The 12,492-nt window shown below is 46.6% G+C and overlaps 1 pseudogene; it reads right to left on the bottom strand.

The window, feature by feature from the left end:
• Positions 1 to 4,376: 4,376 nt before the first annotated feature.
• Positions 4,377 to 10,621, bottom strand: LOC100437837 (exosome complex component RRP43-like; annotated as a pseudogene).
• Between the last annotated feature and the right edge of the window lie 1,871 nt (positions 10,622 to 12,492).

Consider the following 12,492-nt stretch of genomic DNA (forward strand, 5'->3'; position numbering starts at 1 on the left):
GTCCCCCAGGCTGGATGGAGTGCAGTGGCATGATCTTGCTCACTGTCGCCTCCACCTCCCGGTTTCAAGTGATCCTCCTGCCTCAGCCCCCCAAATAGCTGGGACTACAGGCATGTGCCACCATGCCCGGTTACTTTTTGTATTTTTTTGTAGAGATGGTGTTTCACCATGTTGCCCAGGCTGGTCTCAAATTCCTGAGCTCAAGTGATCCACCCAACTTGGCCTCCCAAAATGCTGGGATTACAGGTGTGAGCCACTGCGCCTGGCCATTCCCTTCCTTTTTATGGTTATATTCCATTGCATGTACGAACCACATTTTGCTTATGTGCACTTGGGTTGCTTCTGCCTTTTAGCTGTTGTGAATAAGCTGCTATGAACATAGGTGTACAAACTGGCTTTCATTTTTTTATTATTAAAGCCTACTTTTTATTGATTGCTTATTATGTGCTCAGGACTGTGTAGACGTAATCACTTCATTGTCACAAGTACCTCCTAGGTGGCAACTATTCTCTCCATTTTATGAATGACGAAATTGAGGCTCTGACAAGCCAAGTAATTTGTTCAAGGTGACGAAAGGGGAGAGCCAGAATTAGCACCTGTTCCTGTTCTTTAACCACCCTTTTACTGCATTGTGTTGATGATGGACACGAAGATGAGGTCTTGGGGTATATTGCCTGCAACACCTCCCTCCCCTCTCCAACAGAAAGGGCAGACTCTTCCCCTGACCATCTGCCCAGTGAGATTGGGAGTGAATCCATCCTGCCTGGATGATTCCATCAGCGAGGGCTCTCATTCCTGGCTGCTCATCAGCATCAACCAGGGAATTAAAAGATGATGCCCTGGCCTCTCCCCGGAGTTAAACAGAACAGTTGAATTGAACTCTCTCAGGGCTGGAGCCCAGGCAGCAGCATTTTTCAAAAGCTCCTTAAATGGTTCTATGTGCAGCCAGTGTTGAGAACCACTGGGCTAGAGGAGAGGGGAGGAAGCCTACAGGAGAACTGGTTCCCGGTCCAGCCTCTTCGACTTCCCTTGTGAACTGCTCCACCGCTTTCCCAAGAGTGGCATTTGGCTACGAATGCCCTGAATCCCGTGACTCAGAACCCCTGGAGTGCCTCCCTGCTTTTCCTCCAGAGGTTCTGTTTGGGGTGTGTGAGTGTGTGTGTGTGTGTGTGTGTGTGTGTGTGTGTGTGTCCCCTGTGTGACATAGGGCCCGGATGGACCTATCTGGACCAGCCAGACCCTAGAATGAAAACAAGTTGCTGACGGCCCTCGGGCCGCCAGAAATGAATTTCCGTCACCTCCCAATCAGGGGTGAGGGAACTGAGGGGGAGGGCAGGGGTCAGTGCGTCATCAGAGGGTGGGGAGAGGAGGAGGGGAGTACACAGGCCCCCACAGGGCGGGGTCAGGGAAATTAGCCTCTGGGCCTGCCCCAGCTTTTTTGCCTGTGACTGTGGCACAACTCCCGTGGTGTTTTGCCCCAAGCCCCACCCATCCTGAGTCTCCCTGAGCTCTGGTTAAATCCAGGGTGGTGTCCAAGCCTGGAGAATTTCCAGGTTGGGCTCTGCCCTAAGGCATCCAGCCTGTGGAGCTGCTTGAATGGGGGCACGTTGGGATGAGGGGGATCTGTTAGCCTGTCCTGGGGATCTTCCTCCAAGCCAGCTTTGAGCCAAGACCTCTAAGATCCATGTGGGCCTAGCAGCCTGCCAGCTCAGTGCCTACGGCAACATGGACGAAGGGGCTGGGGGTGCAGATGAAGACCTACCTTGGGCACTGGAGGACAGAGGTTCAGCCACTGCCCTCCTGTGTGCCCCTATGCAATCACTTCTCTCTGCGCCGTGACATCTCCATGTGCGTTAATTATAAAGGATTTGGCCCAGATCCCTAGTTCCCAAATTCAGTTGCGCTTTGTAATCTTTCGGGGAGCTTTAAAAACTACCATTGACAATTTCATCCTCCAGAGATGCTGATTTAATTGGTGTAGTTTGTGGCCTGAGCATCAAGAGTTTTAGAAGATCCCCAAGTGAGTCTAATTTAAGGCCACGTTCTAGAAAACTACTTCCTAGCCACAGATACATCACGGGACCCATAAAACATGACAGTATTTGAACAACATACTGTTTCTTAGTTGCTCTCTGCCTCAGTTTCCTCATCTGTACAAGGGGGATAATAATAGAACTTGCTTGGTAGGGTTGTTGTGAAGATTATATGAGCTAATGCAGAAAGGCATTGAAAGGAGCGTCTGGCAAGTAGTAAAATGCTCAATAAATGTGAGCTGTTTTTATTAATTACCTCTGGCTCTGCTCCAGATCTGGGCCAGCTTCCACCCTCTGTCTTATCTCTCCATGTCCACACACCTCACCAAAGCGACTCAACCTGGTAAACATTTACTAGGGGTCCTCTGTGTGAACCATGCTGTGCCAGGTGTTGAAGAAGGGATGCGGTGCATTTGGAACCACCTGTGAAGCCGGGGACCTAGAGATGCATAAAACAGGTTTTTACTCTCAAGACCCACAATCCAGGCTGGAAGAGGCAAGCATGGAAACAGACCTGGCAGAAATACTTCAGGGCTGTTTAATACAGAGGATACTGTCACTCTGCTTTCTAGGGACATGGCATGGTTCCTCTTGGGGAAATGATTCTTTTGTAGGGAAATCACAGCAATGGGCCCTTTGTGCGAAAAAGGCATGGCTTGACTATGTGAAGATGAAGTCAAGACAGTGATAATTTTGCATAAGATATGAGGAAGCTGGCATCTATCTCTGAGACAACTGGCCAGAGAGGAGTGGAGACGGGGCCCTCGGAAGAGGGCCAGTGGCTGAGGACGACCATCAAATAAATCTCCAGGCAGAATTAAACCTCATCTTGATTTTTAAAAAGTATTTTTGTTTGTAGTGGTATATTTTCATATTTTAATTTTTTTTTTTTTTTTTTTTTTGAGATGGAGTCTCACTCTGTTGCCCAGGCTGGAGTGCAGTGGCATGATCTCGGCTCACTCCAACCTCTGCCTCCCGGGTTCAAGCGATTCTCCTGCTTCAGCCTCCTGAGTAGCTGGGATTACAGGCACGCACCACCACGCCCGGCTACTTTTTGTATTTTTAGTAGAGGCAGGGTTTCACTATGTTGGTCAGGCTGGTCTCGAACTCCTGACCTCGTGATCCACCCACCTCGGCCTCCCAAAGTGCTGGGATTACAGGCATGAGCCACCGCACCTGGCCTTTTAAAATTTTAAGAGTGTGAAAGTATATATAATGAAAAGTCTCCCTCCCCTTCTCCCCTCACCAGATTCTTATGTGGTTTCCCAGAGATATTCTAGGTATACGCAGCAAATGTATATCAACATGTTTTCACTTCCCCCACTCCCACACCCTCCCCCTTTCTTTGGTAAATATGCCATTCACAGTATTCTGCACCTAGCTTTGTATTTACTCAGCATTTGCTTAGCACTGTTATTTACTTAGTGAGCATACCATGAGCAGCAAGAGCTTCCTCGTTATTTTTTCTGTTTTTTTTGTTTTGTTTTTGTTTTTTTTTGAGATGGATTCTTGCTCTGTCATCCAGGCTGGAGTGCAATGGCATGATCTCAGCTCACTGCAACCTTTTCCGCCTCCCGGGTTCAAGTAATTCTGCTGCCTCAGCCTCCTGAGTAGCTGGGATTACAGGTGCACTACCACCACGCCTGGCTAATTTTTGTGCTTTTAGTAGAGATGAGGTTTCACCATGTTGGCCAGATTGGTCTCAAACTCCTGACCGCAGGTGATCTGCCTGCCTCGGCATCCCAAAGTGCTGGGATTACAGGCATGAGCCACTGCACCCGGCCTCTGTTTTTGTTTTTTAATGTGTCAGTATTTTACACTGCTAAATGTACACACTTTATAGAGAAGCACAATCCTATGGTTTTTAAATAATAACAGGGAAATGGTTTAACATACTAGGGTTGGTTTGCCTAAGCCATTGCTCCCCAGCCTGGGTGACAGAGCGAGACCCTGCCTCAGAAAGAAAAGGAAAAAAAAAATGGTTTCACTGTACATAACATATGTGTGAAGTGACCATAAATACTAGAAACATCTAGAAATACTAGAACTATATTTCAGAAGAATGTAGTTTGATATTTATTGAGTATAAAATTTTCTTTTTTTTTTTTTGAGACAGTGTCTGAGTGCAGATCTTGGCTTACTGCAACCTCTGCCTCCTGGGCTCAGGCAACCCTTCTGCCCCAGCCTCCTGAGTAGCTGGGACTACAGGTGTGCACCATCACGCCCAGCTAATAGTATAAAAGTTTTGTGCACAGTGTAACAAATACAATTTTTACAAATCTGCTTTGAAAATGTGGTGGTCATTTCTTCGGGTTTCATACTATTTACTCCATCCATTGCATTTTAAATTTCTTTGTGTCTTGTAACAGCTCGGTTCATCTAGTCCTGGAGTCTAGCTCCAGTCAGCCCACTTTTACCTGCTTGGTGAGGACACCAGAGCCTGCTTCCTCTTCCATTACTGTTATTAAGATTCCAGTTGCCAGATGTTCCTCCTCTCCAGTCAGGTCAGCTATGAGCAAAGTGTCATCAAACATGGCAAAGGAAGTTGCAGCTGGGTAAGTTCTAGTATTCAAATAACTTCTCTTCTTAACTTCTGCTAAAATAGTCTCTTTCTAGCAACTTCAGGCAACTGTACATTTTAAAAAGCTGCTTACAAAGCAAATGTGCAGGCATCCAAAATGTTTCCATAATAGGCAAATGAGAGAGGCAAATGGATCATAGCATAGAATTCAAGCACGCCTTCCTGGAGAAATGCTTAAATTCCCTTTCTGAATTATCTGTGAATTTTCAGTGATATCTTCAGTGATCTGGCTAGCAGCTTGGGTCTCTTCTCCAGGAGGTCCAGACTGAAATCTCAATGGAACACAAGGGTGGCAGAGCCCCAGTGGGAGCCACAGATCCTTTATGGAAGCATCTGTGGATGGTGCTGTAAACTCTGCTTTAACCTTACACATTTCTGTAGTATTTCCCAGCTTCACTAAAGGAGAACCGACTGCAGTACTAATTGAACCTGTGTTGACAGTTGTGGTTCTGAATTCACCAAGTTCTCTTTCATCAGGAAGGCAGATCTCTTTCAGAAATCTGTAATATACCAGAGGTTCCGTGGTTTTGAACCCAGCTACCGTCTTCCCAGTGCCACCTGTCCCCTCATTATTGTGATTTTTTACAGCTGCACGGTGTTCCACTATGTAGATGCACAAGGGTTTATTCACCCGGGCTCCTGTTGTTTCACCTTGGTGTTGAATTTGCTTCCTGCTCTGTGCTGCAGTTTCCCACCATACAGTGAACCTTCAGGAAAGTCTGACGCATAGATGTGGGCTTAGGGGCAGATTGCCATAAAGCAGAGGGCTTCCGTAAGGAAAGGCTTGGGAGAACCCCCAGGTTTAGCCCTCAGAGGTGCTGAGAAGGGCTTGGCACCTTCCACAGTCTGTGGGTGGGGGCACCAGCCTTCCTACTGGGTGTTACAGGAAAGGGTAAGTCAAGGAGGCCCAAGGTCAAGAAGTCATCCAGATTGGAGATGCCTGGGTTGCTCAAATAATGGCAACATGTGGTGCCTAATGAGAAATTCAGACAAAGATGATAGTACAGGCAGAATTCAAGGTCATAGAATGCCACAGCCGGAAGGGGCCTCGGAGACCACCGAGTGCTCCTCCTTACAGTCATAATAATACAGAGTTAGAATTTATTGAGCCTTGCATGCTCTGTAGCATTCCAAGTGCTTTTTTTTCCTTTCTTTTCTTTTCTTTTTTTATTTTAAATTATTATTATACTTTAAGTTTTAGGGTACATGTGCACAATGTGCAGGTTAGTTACATATGTATACATGTGCCATGCTGGTGTGCTGCACCCATTAACTCGTCATTTAGCACTAGGTATATCTCCTAATGCCATCCCTCCCCCCTCCCCCCACCCCACAACAGTCCCCAGAGTGTGATGTTCCCCTTCCTGTGTCCATGTGTTCTCATTGTTCGATTCCCATCTATGAGTGAGAACATGTGGTGTTTGGTTTTTTGTCCTTGCGATAGTTTACTGAGAATGATGATTTCCAATTTCATCCATGTCCCTACAAAGGACATGAACTCATCCTTTTTTATGGCTGCATAGTATTCCATGGTGTATATATGCCACATTTTCTTAATCCAGTCTATCATTGTTGGACATTTGGGTTGGTTCCAAGTCTTTGCTATTGTGAATAGTGCCACAATAAACATATCTGTGCATGTGTCTTTATAGCAGCATGATTTATAGTCCTTTGGGTATATACCCAGTAATGGGATGCCTGGGTCAAATGGTATTTCTAGTTCTAGATCCCTGAGGAATCGCCACACTGACTTCCACAACGGTTGAACTAGTTTACAGTCCCACCAACAGTGTAAAAGTGTTCCTATTTCTCCACATCCTCTCCAGCACCTGTTGTTTCCTGACTTTTTAATGATTGCCATTCTAACTGGTGTGAGATGGTATCTCATTGTGGTTTTAATTTGCATTTCTCTGATGGCCAGTGATGATGAGCATTTTTTCATGTGTCTTTTGGCTGCATAAATGTCTTCTTTTGAGAAGTGTCTGTTCATATCCTTTGCCCACTTTTTGATGGGGCTGTTTGTTTTTTTCTTGCAAATTTGTTTGAGTTCATTGTAGATTCTGGATATTAGCCCTTTGTCAGATGAGTATGTTGCGAAAATTTTCTCCCATTTTGTAGGTTGCCTGTTCACTCTGATGGTAGTTTCTTTTGCTGTGCAGAAGCTCTTGAGTTTAATTAGATCCCATTTGTTAATTTTGGCTTTTGTTGCCATTGCTTTTGGTGTTTTAGACATGAAGTCCTTGCCCATGCCTATGTCCTGAATGGTAATGCATAGGTTTTCTTCTAGGGTTTTTATGGTTTTAGGTCTAACGTTTAAGTCTTTAATCCATCTTGAATTAATTTTTGTATAAGGTGTAAGGAAGGGATCCAGTTTCAGCTTTCTACATATGGCTAGCCAGTTTTCCCAGCACCATTTATTAAATAGGGAATCGTTTCCCCATTGCTTGTTTTTCTCAGGTTTGTCAAAGATCAGATAGTTGTAGATATGTGGCGTTATTTCTGAGGGCTCTGTTCTGTTCCATTGATCTATATCTCTGTTTTGGTAACAGTACCATGCTGTTTTGGTTACTGTAGCCTTGTAGTCTAGTTTGAAGTCAGGTAGCATGATGCCTCCAGCTTTGTTCTTTTGGCTTAGGATTGACTTGGCGATGCGGGCTCTTTTTTGGTTCCACATGAACTTTAAAGTAGTTTTTTCCAATTCTGTGAAGAAAGTCATTGGTAGCTTGATGGGGATGGCATTGAATCTATAAATTACCTTGGGCAGTATGGCCATTTTCACGATATTGATTCTTCCTACCCATGAGCATGGAGTGTTCTTCCATTTGTTTGTATCCTCTTTTATTTCCTTGAGCAGTGGTTTGTAGTTCTCCTTGAAGAGGTCCTCCACGTCCCTTGTAAGTTGGATTCCTAAGTATTTTATTCTCTTTGAAGCAATTGTGAATGGGAGTTCACTCATGATTTGGCTCTCTGTCTGTTATTGGTGTATAAGAATGCTTGTGATTTTTTTACATTGATTTTGTATCCTGAGACTTTGCTGAAGTTGCTTATCAGCTTAAGGAGATTTTGGGCTGAGACGATGGGGTTTTCTAGATATGCAATCACGTCATCTGCAAACAGGGACAATTTGACTTCCTCTTTTCCTAATTGAATACCCTTTATTTCCTTCTCCTGCCTAATTGCCCTGGCCAGAACTTCCAACAACACTATGTTGAATAAGAGTGGTGAGAGAGGGCATCCATGTCTTGTGCCAGTTTTCAAAGGGAATGCTTCCAGGTTTTGCCCATTCAGTATGATATTGGCTGTGGGTTTGTCATAGACAGCTCTTATTATTTTGAGATACGTCCCATCAATACCTAATTTATTGAGAGTTTCTAGCATGAAGGGTTGCTGAATTTTGTCAAAGGCCTTTTCTGCATCTATTGAGATAATCATGTGGTTTTTGTCTTTGGTTCTGTTTATATGCTGGATTACATTTATTGATTTGCGTATATTGAACCAGCCTTGCATCCCAGGGATGAAGCCCACCAAGTGCTTTTTGTCTATTAACTCATTTAATCCTCACACTATTTGAAGAAACTGAGATGCAAAGAAGATACAGCCAGGTTCACAAAGCCGGTACGCAAAGCGCTGGGACTGAAACCCCAGGAGCCTGTCTGGGGCCTATGCTCTTACCCCTCACGTATTCCACCTCTCTACACTGCTGAGGAGACTGAGCCCAGGGGGATGTCACTCAGCTCATTGGTGGCAGAGCCAGGGCTAGAACCCAGGACCCCTTTAGGTCCTCCCTCCAACACACTGCCTCAGTTTGCCTGATGGGCTTGGAGGGGCCGCAGCAAGGCAGGGGCAGGAGTCAGCAGGGGTGTGGCTCTGGGGATGAAGAGAATGGCTGTGATTCCTCCAGAAGAGTGGTGGGGCAGCCTGGTGCCTGCAGACATGCAGACCCTCTGATATTACAGGTGGGTCGGGGATGTGTCTTGCAGCCCCCTGATGTTGACTCTCTCAGTGCTCTCTCCAACTGTGGTTTGTCCCCTCAGTGGTGTTTTTGTGGCCTGAACTGGCTCCTTGCCCTGTCTCCAGGCCCATTATTTCCTCTCTCCCCACCTGTCATCAGCAGCTTCACTTTACCAGATAAGCAGGGCCCACCCACAGTGTTTTTGGGGCAGCAGGGGGAGCATTTACTCAAGAAACACAAAGAAACCACACGCAGGGGAGAACTGTGTACACAATGAGGACTCCATTAATGCTCTCAGCGTCTCCTGCTGAGGTCTAATGATAGAGACTTGGTAGTGATGGCTTCAGGACTCTTTCTAACCTCTTCCAAGGATGGGGCACTTTCAACTACTCTTGCTGCAGGTCTGATCACCCCGTGGGTCTGTCTCAGACCCAGAGGCCACACCTACTGCACAGGTAAAGACCCAGGGATGGAGCAGGGTGGCAGCTCCTCCCTTCCTGCCTGGGTGCTCACCACACTTTTTTTTTTTTTTTTTGAGACGGAGTCTCTCTCTTGTCCCACAGGCTGGAGTGCAATGGCGTGATCTTGGCTCACTGCAACCTCCGCCTCCCGGGTTTGAGTGATTCTCCTGCCTCAGCCTCCCGAGTAGCTGGGATTACAGGTGGCTGCCACCATGCCCGGCTAATTTTTGTATTTTTAGTAGAGACAGGGTTTCATCATGTTGGCCAGGCTGGTCTCAAACTCCTGACCTCAGGAGATCCGCCCGCCTCGGCCTCCCAAAGTGCTGGGATTACAGGCGTGAGCCACCATGCCCGCTTTTTTTTTTTTTTTTTTTTTTTGACACAGAGTCTTGCTCTGTGGCCCAGGCTGGAGTGCAGTAGTGTGATCTCGGCTCACTGCAACTTCTGCCTCCCAGGTTCAAGTGATTCTCCTGCCTCAGCCTCCTGAGCAGCTGGGACTACAGGCATGCACTACCACACCCTGCTAATATTTGTATTTTTGTAGAGATGAGGTTTTTTCATGTTGGCCAAGCTGGTCTTGAACTCCTGACCTCAGGTGATCTGCCCACCTTGGCCTCCCAAAGTGCTGGGATTACCACTGTGCGTGGCCACTTCCCACACTCTTTACTGCCCATAGCTCTGCATAGCTCTGCTCATATTGGGCTGGCCTGGGGGCTGTGGGCAACTTTAGGGCATCTCAGTCTTTTTGGCACAGGGCCTGGCACGTAGTAGGCACTCATCAAGTTTGTGGGACCAATGAGTGAGGCCACCAGCCTACCATTCTGTGTCTTGGATGAAAGCTACATCATCCTCTATTCTCTGGCCCTCACCTGAGTCTCCCTCCTCCCCCTCCTCCCCCTCCTTCCCCTCTTCCCCCTCTCCTTCCTGACTCCCAAAGGAACTTTTAGTTTATCCAGGCTGTCTTTTTTATTTTTAAACAGGTTTATTGAGATATAATTCACATATCTCCCAACTCACCCACTGAAAGTGTACAATTCAGTGGTTTTAGTGTATTCACAGACTTGTGCAACTGCTACACAATCCGTTTTAGAGCATTTTCCTCACCAGACCATCTTTTGGCAGCATCCAGTCTGCTCAGCTTTCAAACACCCACAGGTCTCCTCAACTTAGAAAGAGCCTCCCTTGACCCTGGTCTGCACTTTCTGGACATTGTGCAATATGTTTCCCTCCTTCCGTGACTAAACCACTTGAATGAGTAGTTCACACCCACTGCCTTCATTTTCTCAGAATCAGTAAACATTAGGAAAAGAACGTCTATGAGGTACGATGCAAGAGCTTTTCATATATATCATCTCATTTAATCCTCCCAAACACTCTGTGAGCTGGGGATTATTTTCACTCTTTTAGAGGTGAGAAATCCAAGGCCAAGAGAAAGTGACTTGCCCAAAGGACTTGGCCAGGATTTGAACCCAGGTCTATGTGAGTCCAGAGCCAGTGCTTGCTACACTGCCTGTTGTCCCTGTGTCCAGTACAGATGCGAGGTCCAGCTGTTGACCTTCACACTTGTCACTTGCAGGTGCTCCTTGCATCCCATCACCCTTCAAATGACCTTCCTATTCCAACAAGATTGGTGCCCTTCATGCTGGGTTCATTCTCTCCAAGCCTTTGTTCAAACCGGTCCTTCCACCTGGTGTCCTTTTCCTTCCTCTTTTCTACTTTGGAATATCTGAAAATTCCCTTAAAAAAAAAAAAAGTTCTGGCTCAGATCTCCGTACTTTCTCCACAAGAGCTCCCTGTATCTTTGATTCAGCCTGCCTGCTCTCTGGGCCTAAAGCTCACTCTGTTCCTTATCTAACAGCTTGGTTTTGTTATTGAAATCAAGGCTGCAGTTTAATCCCCTTGGACTCTGGAACCACATTGGTCCTTTTTTTTTTTTTTTTTTTTTTTTTTTTTAGGTAGCGTTTCACTTTTGTTGCCCAGGCTGGAGGCAGTGGTGTGATCTTGGCTCACTGCAACCCCCGCCTCCCAGGTTCTAAATGACTCTCCTGCCCCAGCCTCCCAAGTAGCTGGGATTATAGTTACCCACCACCATGCCTGGCTAATTTTTGTATATTTAGTAGAGACAGGGTTTCACCATGTTGGCCAGGCTGGTCTCGAACTCCTGACCTCGGGTGATCTGCCTGCCTTGGCCTCCCAAAGTGCTGGGATTACAGGCATGAGCCATCTCACCCAGCCATATTGGTACCTTATAACCTCCACCTTGCTGGGCTGTGAATGGAGCAGGTGTCCAGTAAGTTTTCTGAAAGAAAAGAAGAAAGGAGAGAAGAAATGGAGGGAGGGAGGAAGGGAGGGTAGAAGGAAAGGAGGAGAAAGGGAGGGAGACTAATGTCTGCGAGGTGATGGTAAGGGTCCCAGGAGATATGGCTGTGTAGGCGTTTTCAAATATGAAACCTATTTTAAGGGCAAGGCAAAAATGATCTCTCAGCAAGGGGCCTCCCATATGCTGTGTGCTCAGTGATGACTGCATTAAGTTGGCTGGCCCCTCATCCCTTGCTGGAGGTGGTGCTTGTGTCCTCTTTTGGCTGACGAGTCTGGGGAGAAGGGACCACATCTACTCCTAATCATTCTCCTGGGCTCAGTGCGGGGCCTGACACAGAAGAGAGCCCTCCAAAAATGTTTAGTGAAAGAACGAATTCACTTGTGCTTTCCCAAATGCATCCTCAGGGTACATACCAGCTCAGTTGCCTCATTCTTTCAAAAAATGTTTATTAAACACCTACTATGTGTCAAGCATAATTCCAGGTATGTGGGATACCGCAATGAACAACACAGATTTGCCTGCCCACGTAGATTTGACATTCTAGTGGGTGAGAGAGGAGATAAAGAGGAACGCATAAAAATAAGTAAATTATAGGGTATATTAGAGGCTGATAAAGGCTTTGGAAAATAAGAGTTGAGTAAGATAAGGAGAGAAGACAGTGTCAAGGGAAGTGTGGTTACAGAAATAAATAGTTTGGTAATGGTAGAGAGATTTAGGATCAAAAGCTAAAGGGATATGAGGGAGTGAGCCATGAGGATATTTGGGGGAAGAGCATTCAAGGCAAAGAAAACAGCTGGAGCAAAGGCCATGAGGCAGGAGCGTGCCTTGAGTGTTTGAGGCCAGTGTGGCTGGAGCAGAGGGACCGAGGAGAGTAGGGGGTGGAGAGGAAGGGGGCTGAGGTCAGATGGTGTGGTTCTGAAGGCCATTGTGAGGTCCTGGCTTTTCCTGTGAGTGGGAAGGGAGTCACTTGGGTGGGTTGGGCAGAGGAGGGATGTGGTTGGCTTAAAAAGAGTCAAATAGAACTCTGGTTACTAAGTGGAGAGTAGACTGTAGGGTCCCAGGGCAGGAGGAAAACCTGCAGGAAGACTGAAGTAGTCCAGGAGAGAGGGGCTGGGAGCTTGGTGCAAGTGGTGGAGGTGGCTGGG

Source organism: Pongo abelii, chromosome 5 (assembly GCF_028885655.2).
Source record: "Pongo abelii isolate AG06213 chromosome 5, NHGRI_mPonAbe1-v2.0_pri, whole genome shotgun sequence".
Lineage (NCBI taxonomy): Eukaryota > Metazoa > Chordata > Mammalia > Primates > Hominidae > Pongo > Pongo abelii.